Source organism: Chinchilla lanigera, unplaced genomic scaffold (genome assembly GCF_000276665.1).
Source record: "Chinchilla lanigera isolate Chin_1 unplaced genomic scaffold, ChiLan1.0 scaffold00052, whole genome shotgun sequence".
NCBI lineage: Eukaryota > Metazoa > Chordata > Mammalia > Rodentia > Chinchillidae > Chinchilla > Chinchilla lanigera.
In genome coordinates, this window is record NW_004955453.1 from 12,137,379 (window position 1) to 12,149,646 (window position 12,268).

Here is a 12,268-nt window from a genome sequence, read left to right on the forward strand (position 1 = left end):
AGGACTTCCAGGATAGTTGCTGGGTGCAGAGGCAGAATCATGTTTAAATCCCATAAACATGTACAGTTTTTATTGTAAAAGTTAAAAATCGAGCATGATTTAGCAATAATGGAAAAAAAAAATCACATTCACTCACAACACAATGGAGTATGGATCCTGGGCTGAGTATATAGGATGTGCTTAACTTTGGACGCCAAAATGCAGGACCTCTTGCAGAGCACTCATCTGGCTGTAATCCCTCCCTCCCTTGGCTGGGACAGGGCCATGACTATGGTGCTGAAGAACAGAATTCCCCATGTCCCTCAATCTCAAATCATACACACAAAGCGCTCTGCCCTCAGAGTTAAGAATCTTCATCTAGGAGTTTTCCTGGTGGTACTCTGCTCATGAGAACAAAGCCCAAGATTCCCTGTGTTCTGTTAGCCCTCGTGAGATGCTGCTCTGCATTGGAGCTGCCTCCACGTAGGCGCAGGTCCTCTCCCACCCCTAAGTCTCTCAGCCCACTCTGATTTTCCAAGCTGGTTTGTTCCAGCCTAGAGTTTGCTTCGTACCGGGCTCAAATGTTTCCTTCACACGAAAGCATATTGCCTTTCCTCTTCCCTGCGAAGGAAGGTGCCTTAACAGGATTGCAGATGAAAGTAACAGTGCGATCCAGTCCTCCCTCTTCCTGTTCCTGAGGGTGAGTCAGTCTTCTTGCCTTATCCTTAATAACAAATAACAGCTGATGGCAACTTGCTGAGACATGTACGAGAAGGAAAGAAACCACATATGAAAAGATTGGGGCCTTGTCTGTCTGTCCCCCTCTCTTCCTCTTCTCCCCCTCTTTTTTAAGAGCAGGGAAAGAGAAAGAAAAGTGTCCAGGAGAGGGGACCTTGTTCTAATGATCAGCTTGTACAGCAGGGTTCCTTTTTTCCAACCTAATGAGGTCCAATCCCCACCAGCATTGTGATTTATTACCTGCCTTTCTGGACTGTTTCCTTCGTGTGTTTATTATTTTCATATTCATTTAGCATAACACTTGCCACGATTTCCCTGCCTGGGTTGGGGGTCCCTATTTTCAGGAGTGGTTGTGGGGTGGGAGGGACTTTCTCCTGTGAAACAGCACACTCCATTCTGTTACCAGAGTCCATCTTCAAGCGGAGGAACATGTAGAGGAAAAGGTTGATTTGTGTTGGAAAGCTCCATGGTGCCGGCTGGTGTTTCACGCACCACCTTCAGTCCTGTGGCAGAGGGTGCTCCTTCAGGGCTGCTGAAGAGATACAAGGCTTGTCCTCCAGCACCTTGCAAATTTTGTTTATAAGTCTCAGCTTCACGGGTGATGATCTCTGGTGATTTAGAGTCACATATTTGCTACCTCTAGAGCATTTGTTCAAAATAATTCTCTCTCGCTGCACAATAATCAGCTCCCTCTCTGAGCTGATCCAACAAAGTCTTGAACTCTTAGAGGACAGGTGTTTTCTGATGGTACCTGGTCAGCATATTCAGGGGTGGGCAGGGTGGCCACCCTTAACAGAGGATGGCTGCTTCCCGGAAGTTCCAGCTCCAGCTCCTGCACCAAAGAGAAAGATTTCCTCTCACTTCCCCTCCTGTGCTACGGCAATGGTGGTGGCCACCTCATCCCTCCTCCTCACAGCCCTCCTCAGGCCTGGGCAAAGTCAGTGCCTTCGGCTGCATACTCTTCCTTAGGGGAGGTGATCTTTTCTGGGGCTTTCTTTCAATGAGTCACATTTTAAAATCATTTTTCCCTGGTGTCAAACACCATAATATATGTTAATTACAGACGATGTAGAATGTATAGAACAGTGCATTGAAGAAAACCGCCCACATTGCTATTACTCAGGGAGAAATGCTATTACTTTATTAGGGATATTTGGGGATAATCTTTTTCCCTTTTTTATTTTTTTAATTTTGGGGGCATATAGTAGATTTTTTTAAGTGATCCATGCTTTTGATTTATTTGAGAATATACATACTAATTTGAGTCTTTATCTGATTGTATCCAAGCACATAATAGATAGAAGCCAAAGGCATTTAGGATATAGGGAAAATACTTAAAATCTGGGACCTAAAATCACAGGACCTGGAAGGTTAGGATAGAAAAGGAAGGGGACAGAGATGAGGAAGTTATACTGGGTGGCCACACAAGAACAACCCTGGTTTGATTTCAAGTCAGAAAATCTGGTTCCTGCTTGTGCTAGCTGGGGAGCCTCCCTGAAACTCGATTTCTTAATCTGAGAAACAGAACTCTTGCTTTACTGGGTTGTATTGATGATTCAGTTCCTTAACTGAGGTACTGTTTGAGAAAATGCTTTGCAAACGAGCACCGGAATCAGGCAATAATATTCTAATGAGAAAGGTGTTCAGACTTGGCCATGGTGATTCAAACGAAATCAGGGTTAATCAAGCAAGAGGTGGCTGGCAGAGGTATGTGGTGTGGGTGAGCAGAGAAAATGCTTAATTGGCTGCCTAAAATTGAGGGAGGGTGATGCATCTGATAGTTAATGTACACTTTGAGTTAAGATGGTTATCCAGCCTGGAAATAGGATTATTTGTACAGGAGATTTTATAGTAGGGAGGCAGCTTAGCAAGGCAGCTATTTGCCGCTCTGAGCTGGTCACTCTTGCTTCTCTGTCTGTGTATTTTTAACTCGGTGAGTGCATTCTCCTGTAAAGCTAATATGTTTGCTCTCTCACCTAAGAGACTCTTATCAGACTTTTACTATGGATTACAGGCCTTCCTATCAGGAATTTTCCTTGCATTTACACAGGAGGGGACAGGACAGGCATAGCTCTGTGTTTTAAGCAACAGATAAGGTTTGTCTGCTGTGTGTGCAGAGAAGGGAGGAAGGGGAAGTGGGGAGCAGTTGGCTAGAGGGCGCGGCCTGGGGAAGGTGGATAAACACCATTATTAATACGTGAAAGAATTTCTTTGTCTCTACCCAGGAGCCTCATAAATTGGGGAAATATTGAAGGAGGGGTTTTAGGAACTTTCGTGTCAGATTGCTTCAGTCTAAACCTTGCCTTGACCATTACTTAACGCTGTGACAGGTGATTCAGTGCATCTTTTCCTGCCTCAATTTCCACTTCTGTAGACTGGGAGGAACTATAATATGTAACTTCATATGACGGTTGTGAGATAAACAGCACAGAAGCTCTGGATAGCACCAGCATGGATCCATGCCAAGTTTGGGATCGGTCCTTAGGAAGAATTTGAGAAGGAGGCCCTAGGAAGGCAGGAACACCTTGTCCTCCCAGGGTCTGCGGTCTGACTGCATGTGGCCTTACCTCCCCATGGGGCTTGGGGTGACTGTACCCAGCTGTGAATATCTAGGGATGGGAAGGAGAGGTCTCACTGAGCTCGAAGTGTGGTGTCTGTGTCCTGGGGGCTGAATCTTAGCCTAAATCTGTAACTGTGAAGGTCTATCCAGAGCCTCTTCCAAGGACTATGTCTGTCTTACCTAGCTCTTCCCAGGGTCATAGTTATGTATTTCCGTTTTTCTGTTCCATTCCTTCCAGTGTTTTACAGTGAGAGACCGGGCAGGTGGGCACATGCCGTGGACATTAATTAGAGGCATGTATCAGTCTCAGGAGGGCTTCACGTGTAGAACAGGCTTATTAATAAGCTGTAAACCAAGCAAACACAGTGAATTTAATCAATTTCCCCAACATCAATGTTACTTTCTTATGTCTTCCTAAAGACAAGCTAGTAGACCCACACTTGTAAACAGACACATGTGTGTGTATGTGTGTGTACTTTCTTGATCTTAAATCCTGTTATCTGAGCACACAGGGCCAGAGTGGAAGGTTTCAAGGCACGGGAGCATCACGTCTGTGGTTCTGGAGTTAAATTGCCTGGATTGAAATTCTTAGTCTGCCACCTATTTGCCAAGGGCGCTCCAGCAATGCTTAACTCTCCAAGCCTCTGTCTTCTTAGTTTAAATGGGGGAACATTTTCCTTTATTGGTAAAGCTGTTCTAAGTATGTAGTGATATTATTGCTGAGCCATCATCATTCAATGAATATTAGTCATAAATATTTTTAGAATATTCTAAACGTCAATTTGACTTCTAATTTGGCCATTTAACTACTTGGAATCTTTGCTGAATCTTTGTTTTCTTACTCAGACAATAAAAGGGGGAAAACAGCCTCTAAGTCAGTTGTAGAGGGATTAAATACTACATTTCCCAATAGGGAGAAGCAGCCCCTAAAAGTTTGCAGTAAGTGCTTTGGTCTTGTGTGTCCACTGATAGCCTCTTTTTCTCAGCAATAGTTTTTCAAGGAATCGCAATATCAAGCAGAGACATTCTTGCCAGAGGATCCAGGCTCTGAGTTCCTAAGAGGAGCCGGGGACATCGAGTAGTGACACAATTTTGAGTGCTATATCTAGTACGGTGGTGGGCAATTTTTCATTAATCCTCATGTGCCGTAACCCCATTTCATAGAGGAATCCATAGATGAGTCGCATTTCACATCTCACTGCTTTCCAGTGACAGCTCCATCATTTAATTCATGTGTGTCTGGCGACCAGCCTAAGCCTGTGTTTAACCACTGAACAGTTCTGCCTTCCCTGATGAAACCGTGGGAATGGCGTGACCATCAGCAGCGTTCCCTCTGCCGAGACTAATGGGCTTAAATAAAGGGCATATCACGCGTTCACCTCCCTTGTCTTGTTTAACTGAAAGGTAATTTAGGGAGCATATGATAACTCGTTTTCCTGTGCAGCTCTAATACCTCGAACCATGAGTCAGAAAATTAACCTTTTAACTAAATATATACGTTGAACATTCAGACTCATACCGGTTTTCATTCTCCTAAATGGGAAGTTTCATGCAGGCTAATGGAAGTCCTCTCCGGGTACATTGCAGGGACAGATGACTTGAAGTTGCTTTGCCCAGAGGCTATTGTGAATGCCAGCCTTTTTGACAGATTGGTCTAGTTTACATCGTCAATTTTTATCACATTCTTCTATGAAATAGAAATTTCTATCAGGGGCTTGTAATTTGGTAAGCATTGAAAATAGTAAGCTCTTGCAGAGGCTGTAAAATTATATATTTGTGGATTTATAGAATTTGCCTCGTTTTATCCCCCTCCCCACTCCAGGTAAACGAGACAGTAAATAGGACACTTGTGAGGATATAAAGGTTATAAAAATAGGATCATTACCTGGAAAATTTAATTTTAAATCCTTGAATTGGGAAACACATGCCTTAAAAATGAGCATGTACAGTTTCTTTCATGGGCAGTAGCCATAAAATGGTCAAATTAAGTCAAGGTTTTGGACGCTAATAAACAGCAATTGTGTGGCAACTGACCCACATTGGGGTTGGTAGTTCTTATTGATCAGTGAGATGTTGAAATTGGGGAGAAGTCCAGTTACTCCAGGGAGTGTATACCCCTGGATTAAGTAAAGACATTAAGATATATTTAAAGTTATGTAGGTGGTTAGGCAGTTTTGAAATAACTAGGTATAATATACTTCTTGTCTTTTCTAGTTTGTGCCTCCATTTTGGCAAGTCTTCGTTAGGAAATTATCATTGTTTCCCAGGTAACATTCATCCTGTAAGGGTAGTTATAAGACTAACTTAGTGAGTTGTTACAACCTACACCAAGATTTAATATGGACTCACCATTGCATGCCTTCCTATTCTCATTTTCCTCTCAATAAAAAGACCGTAAAAGATAGAAAAACCCTGGAGAAATTATAAGACGCATATAACTCACCACTTGTTCTATTGATTATGTACAGGTGATTACATTTTCTCAAGTTGAAATTTTTTCCTTTCTTTTACCCAGAAACCTAGCATTAGAGTGTGCTCAGGCAGAATCTGATGGGTTTCACACTCCCTGTTGCTAAGAAGTACAGTTAGCTACATGCTGGTGCACTCTCTTAATCTCAGTGACTCTGGAAGCTGAGGCAGGAGAATTGCCAGTCTGGGGAACTTAAGGAAAGAGTATCTCAAAAAAAAAAAAAAAAAGAGAGAGATTGGGAAAATAGCTCAGTGGTAGAGCAATGCTGGGCCTGATTGCCTACTATCAGTCAATCAATCAATCAATCAGGAAGTTTGCATCTAGCAGGAGAGGAAGGAGGGCACAGAGGAGCTGGAAGCCTTCGCTCTTGAGATTTTCTCTGCATCTCACTTCTGCTTCCCCACTGTGTTAGTTTTCTGTCACAGTGATAAAATCCCTGAGAAATTAAAGGAGGAAGGTTTATTTTCGCTCACAGTTTTAGAGGTTTCAGCCCACGGTCAGCTGGCTGTATTGGCTTAGACCTGTGGCAAGGTGAAAGATAAAGGGCAAGGAGGAAGAAAGCTATTCACCTCCAGACAGCTGGAAAGCAGAGGTGAGGGGGAAGAGCCAGAGACAAAGAAGCGGAGGTCCATATAGGTGCCGAGACTGCCCCCATGATTCCTGCTTTCAGTGAAGTGTCCCCTCTCCTGTTTCTGTCTCCTCCAAATAATGCCATCACATTGTGACCTCAGCAATGGCTAAGTCCACCTGATGAACTTAGAACTGCCATGATTCCGTGCCTTCCCAAAAGGCCCATCAGGAGGCAGCCAAGCCTTTAGCTCATGAGTTTTGGGAACTGTGTTAACAGTGCCTGTCCTGGTGCCTGGAGAGGCCCAGTGAATGCTAGTTCTCTTCTTACTCCGAGTTTCTTGTAGACCATCTTGTTTTATTCCTTTTCTCCTACTGCCTCTGAGATGTGGTATTTGCAAAGTTTTTCCTAAGCTTTTTTTCTGAATGTGTGGTTTATGTAATTCTGTGACTCCTGGGCTTTTTACAGATAGTTTCCAGCTCTCTGCTTAGTAGTTGCTGCCCAAATGCAGCCCTCAAACCTCTTAGGACCTCTTGACGTTATGCCCTTCCTTCTTCCTTCCAAACCCAGAACCTTTGCTTCCATTCCCTATTTTGGTTATAGTACCTCTGCAGTCTCTCGAGTCTGGTCAGGTAACCTCAGAGTATTTATTTATTTATTGCTTTACTTATTTATTTATTTTTAAGACAAGGTCTCACTGGGCAGTTCAAGTTGGCCTTGAACTTACTATGTGGCCCAGGTTGGCCTTGAACTCACAGCGATCCTCCTGCCTCAATCTCCTAAGTACCGGGCTTACAGGCATGCGCCACCATGCCCAGCCAAGGCTGGTTTTAATCCTACTTTTAAAATGTTGATAACCTGTGACATCTAAACAGAATGGAAGTCTTCCTGTGGCATGTCTTTTTTGTTTTGGGCATTGAACCCAGAGCCTTTGGGCCCTGAACCCAGGGGCTGAGCTATATCCCCCAGCCAGCCCATTCTTTATTTTTAGACAAGCTCTTGCCAAGTTGTCAGGACTGAACTGGAATTTGTAATCCTCCTGCCTCAGCTTCCAAAAGTTCTGGGATCATAGGCCTACACTACTGCTACTGGCTTGCACCAGTCTTGAATAAAGCTTACTCAAGGACAAATTTGTAGTAAAATTGATAGCTTGACGTTAGGTCATGGGTCTAAGAGGTTAAGAGCAGGGAAGGAATCGTGTCCTTGGGTTAATACCATACATAGAACGAACCTTTTCTGTGTGTGAATCAGAATATCATCACTTGTTTTTTCAAATAAAACTTCAACATACTTTTAAAAATATAAAAGCAAGTGTGATACAAAAGAAGATCCATAGAAAATTTCAAGTAGATGTGGATGATATGAAGGTTAATAAAATGCAAATGTATTTTAAAGAGTTACTGAATGTGTAGTAGCATTTTTTTCATGGTATACTTTTTTCAAAAGAATAGGTACTAAAAGTGGAACTGTCAAGAGGGCTTCATCAAAATGTCATAATGTCATATTATGAAACGTGAATTTGATAATGATTGATGACTTTCATTTGTGGAGAATCACTAACTTATAGGGAAGCATCAGATGTTACCTGAATTTTCAAAGAATATGATTGTGAGAGAGAGAAACTGCAATTGAAATCTCAAAGCACTTGATAAGAGTTTTAAACTCTTCCTTCTAAAGGCAAATTTATTAGATTCAAGATAAGACAATAGAAACAATAGAAGCTCTGGTGTGTGTGTATGTGTGTGTGTGTGTGTGTAACGTGTACCTGTGTATACATTCATGTAGTGAAGGGGCTGTTATTCTCTGGGTCTGCCAGTGGCTTGGTGAATAATAAAGGAAGTGGATAGTATATTTGAATTCTATTTCTGAATGCTCCTTGGAAGGGGTGGCTTTAAAGTACCAGGTATGGATTTCATTCCTTACCTGTTCTCGATTGGAGAAGTGTGAGAGCTAATGGTGACGCACTCTGGCTTGGCTTGAGTGTGTGAGGAGTCTGTGGGCCTGATGAGGCTGGCCCTGGAGGCTTTTGGTTCCCTCCACCCCGAGTTTGATGGTGTACACACTGGGGGGCAGTTGAAAGATTTAAACACAGGAACGACACCATCATCATAAACATGTAACTTGCTTTTTCCACAAAGTCAATATTTACAAATGAACTTTAAATTCAGCTAATCTCCAGTAAAGGAAAGGAGAGTGGGACTGAAAAACTGTACTGGAATTGAAAACGCCTTGGTCCAAACAGATGGAAAGGGCAAGGCTTGGTTGTGTTGGAGGGAGCTGCTTTTTGGTTTGGGGTCTGCGCTGCCTCCCGCAGTTGAACAGTTGTCTGTTCTAGACTCTGCGCTGGGCTTTTGATGCTCTTCATTCCTCAGTCCGGACAGGGGCTCCCTTCCTAAGGGACTGGCATTCATACTGTGGAAGAATAGGGTCTCCGAGGCAGGGTCTCTTTGCAGCCAGAGCAGAAGAACAAAGTTCTACTCCGTGGCCTGAAGAGCTAACAGAAACGGGTTTTCTTAAAGGGAGTAGTCCCTTCCTTTCCTCAGATCCTTGCTTGGAATCACCACCTATTTTTCACTCCCCATAGCATAATAAGATCAATGCCCACACTGGTACCCCTAGATCCAGACCCAAACATGTCTTTTCAGAAACTGCACTTCTTTTGAAGTGCTCCTGCCTGGGATCCCAGCCCTTGGGAGGCTGAAGCAGGAGGATCACTGAGAGTTGAGACCAGCCTGGACTGCAGAGCCAGATCTTGTTTCTTTTTTTTTTTTTTTTTCCCTTTTGGTCTTTTTGAGACACGGTCTTGCTATGCAGTTCAGTTGGCCTTGAGCTCACTTTGTAGCCCAGGCTGGTCTCAAACTCGCAACAATCCTCCTGCCTCAGCCTCCTGAGTGCTGGAATTTACAGGCGTGCGCCACCACACCTGGCCAGCTGTTGTTTCAAATAACAAACAAACAAAGTGCACTGAGGAAACTTGGCTTCCCTTGTAGGAATTTGGTATTCTTGGCTTTGTTGTACATCATATTTTGTTTTTTCTTGCCCTTTTGCATGATTTTTAAAATAATGCTTTTAAAGTGCGTTTACAGGCACTTGAGCTGTTATACTGTACTCACTGTTTTTTGGTTAAAACATGAGGCTGCTTTGTTAGTAAAGGCGTTTTTTTTGCCAAGTGAATTGTACGTGGGAGGGTGTGACCCACTCAGCGAGGGCCTTATCTCTTATCCTATCTGCCTGCCTTCCCAAGGCTGCCTTTGACGACTTACTTCTTCCCTCACCAGCACCACCCCTTCCAACTTTGTGGCCTCTTTCCTCTGGACATCATTCCCATCTGAATATTTTAACATTTCAAAACTGTCCTGCTCTCTGGATTCATTTGCTGATGGGGGATCAGAGCATCTTTTCTTGAGTGACAAATGTGCTAACAAGACAGCACAAATACTCTGCTTCCTGAGCTCCTCCACCCTTCAATATTATCAGCAGGATTTCTTGCCTGCGGTGTTGGGATTGTCCTTTTTCCCTCAGCAACTTTCAGCAAAAGCCAGTCATGTGAGGCTAGTTGAAGGGAATCTAAATCATAATGGTAATAGGCCCAGGAGTGTAAACCTGAGATAATCTTTGAACAGCTTGGCTTATAGCAGGAGAGGGTGGTCCCGGTTGCCTTTTGTGTCCAGACTCCTAGGGCCAGTCATCCACACTTAGCTGCCAAAGGCGACTGTGTCTTCCTTCCTTCATTCTGTTCATCAGCGTATCTGTTGCGAGCAGCTACCAGTGCAAGATATACTAAATGTTCGAGCTGTACAATACTGAAACGGATCTGCTGCTAATGTTGAAATGTGCTCTGCAGAGGGAGATGAACAATAAACCAGTGAAAGGCCGTTTTTCACTGAATTAGAGCTATGCCAAAGGAAGGATAAATAGTGCATCTGTAAGAGAGACTTCTTTTCTAAAGCAACAGGCATTTGGGAGGGTTTTCATTTCTTAAAAGCCCGAGATGAGGACCATTTGCCACTGGAGGATAAGAACTGAGCTCTATGTGAACAGAAGCAGATCTGAATAAATCAACTCAACTTCTCCGTTTTCCTAAAAACCAGCTAGCAATCAGCTACGTCCCACTTGGACCAAGGTCAACTCACAGAAGAAACAGGAAAGCGAAGGTTTCATATGAGTGACAATAACACAGCACTGTCCATGCTAGCAGCTACCTAATGTCACCCTGAAGTGTTAGTAACTCTCCATTTACTTCCGGCTGTTGTTGGCGGGTTTTGTGAGCTGCACTTAGTTCTGTTTGGATCAGGCTCTGAGTCAGTCGGTGCCATCATGCACCCCCTGTGGAGATGCGGCCCACCTTACAGGTGTGGTCAGGACCAGGGCCAGTTGCCTGCCTCCTGAGGACCCTTGTCCTAGCCCATGCAGGGAGCATTCTTGATCCAAATGAGCCATGAACGTGACCACCCTGTCTGCACAGGTAGACCCAGACATGACTCAATGGAAGGTAGAACCGAGGGGCAAGTCAGAGTTTGCTCCTGATGTCACTTGTTTGGAATCTCCAGTCCACTTATAGGAGTATCTTATGACTATGAGGAAGAGCAAAGTTGGTCTCTGAGGTCATTTATTTCAAACAGGACTCCCAGCTCCACCTCCTATGCCAAGGGTGACCCTTTTCTTTCCCTTAGCTACCTCAATGGCCTCCTGCTTCTAATTGTACTTCCTGTGGTCCATGTCCACCAGCAGCCAACAGGATGTTTAGGAAACCCCTAGCCCATGCCATTGCCACAGTGGAGGTAAAATCTAGTCTCCTCATTGAGTTAAGGGCTCTGCTGTGACCTGGGGTGGCTTGTCAGGTCTCAGATTCACTTTGGCATTCCTCTAGCACCACTCCCCAGAGATAAGCCTCTTCTTTCTGTCCCCCAGTAAATGCTCACTGTTAGACTTTGCAGCTTACCCCTTTTCCAAATACTCTGCTCTCTGACCTCCATTTCTGACTCTTTCTTAGCTCATGTCCCAACTCAGGTGTCACCTTTCTACCACCATGCTGGGTGTCTTTCACATCACATATCTACCCTCCTGTTAAATCCTGTCCCTCTGAGAAGAATCTGTGTTCCATGAGCTGCATGCACACATGGATCCCCTGCATCAGGCATGTGCAGATGAGATGCTCAGCCATACTTGTGGCATAATGAGCCCCAGGACCACAGAGATTCCTGGATATGTCTCTCCTTTCATCTCTTTTTGGATCTGGTTTTAAATGCATGACAGACAATATGCTCTATTTCTCTTCAGATTGCGTAAACCTTTTGCCTTTTTCAGTGCATGGCAAAAAGTATGGAGGATTTCAGGAAGTCTGCTAAGGCACAGGAGAGAAGTTCAATACTTTGAAGGGCTGAATCTGTTAGGGGGAAAGGTTGTAGAGACGAGCCAATCACTCAGTTCCCTGCTCCTCATCTCAGAGCTGGAAAGTGCTTAAATTTGGATTCTAAATCCTATGGTTGAGCAAACATCAGTACCAGAAAGAAAGATGCACATACTGGATGGACTACTCTGACGAGCCGTAGTTGAGCCAAACTGCTAATCTCTTCAGTTGTTTTATCATCATTCAGTCTATTAGATCACTGGAACAGTACAGACTTCTAAAAAAGATCGTTAAAATTGTCTAGTTTGGTGCCTGCAGAGGACAATGAGGCGAGAGACCTCTCACTCCAGTGCTGAGTGCCAGGGCTGGAATCCAGGTGTTCTCCTCCCAGAACCTGGACCCTTCCTGCTCTTTGCATTTCCGGTATTAACATCCTCCTTTTTTACCTGTGCTAGCAGTGGCTTCTTGATTGTGTTTTTCACCCAAGTGGAACATTAGCATAGCCTTGAGGAGAACTGAAGGCCACTTTGTTTGTGAAGGTGATGGCATCCGTCTGTCAAAATTGCAAATGCTATTTTTTTTTTTTTTTCTGGGAGAAAGATT

At 43.9% G+C, this 12,268-nt stretch overlaps 1 protein-coding gene and 1 long non-coding RNA gene across 3 annotated transcripts in view; one reads left to right on the forward strand and one right to left on the reverse strand.

The window, feature by feature from the left end:
- The window catches only part of Epha4 (EPH receptor A4), a 140,400-nt gene that overhangs the window by 37,579 nt on the left and 90,553 nt on the right, over nt 1-12,268 (forward strand). The gene's annotated exons all lie outside the window — the stretch shown is intronic.
- Nucleotides 969-6,358, reverse strand: LOC102026499. Of its 2 annotated transcripts, none has more exons than XR_262729.2 (3): nt 6,317-6,358; nt 3,458-3,622; nt 969-1,549 (listed from the first exon to the last, which is right to left on the reverse strand). It is a non-coding gene; the product is annotated as an uncharacterized LOC102026499 (long non-coding RNA). The 2 variants fall into 2 exon arrangements; XR_262730.2 differs by lacking the exon at nt 6,317-6,358 and adding an exon at nt 4,797-4,948.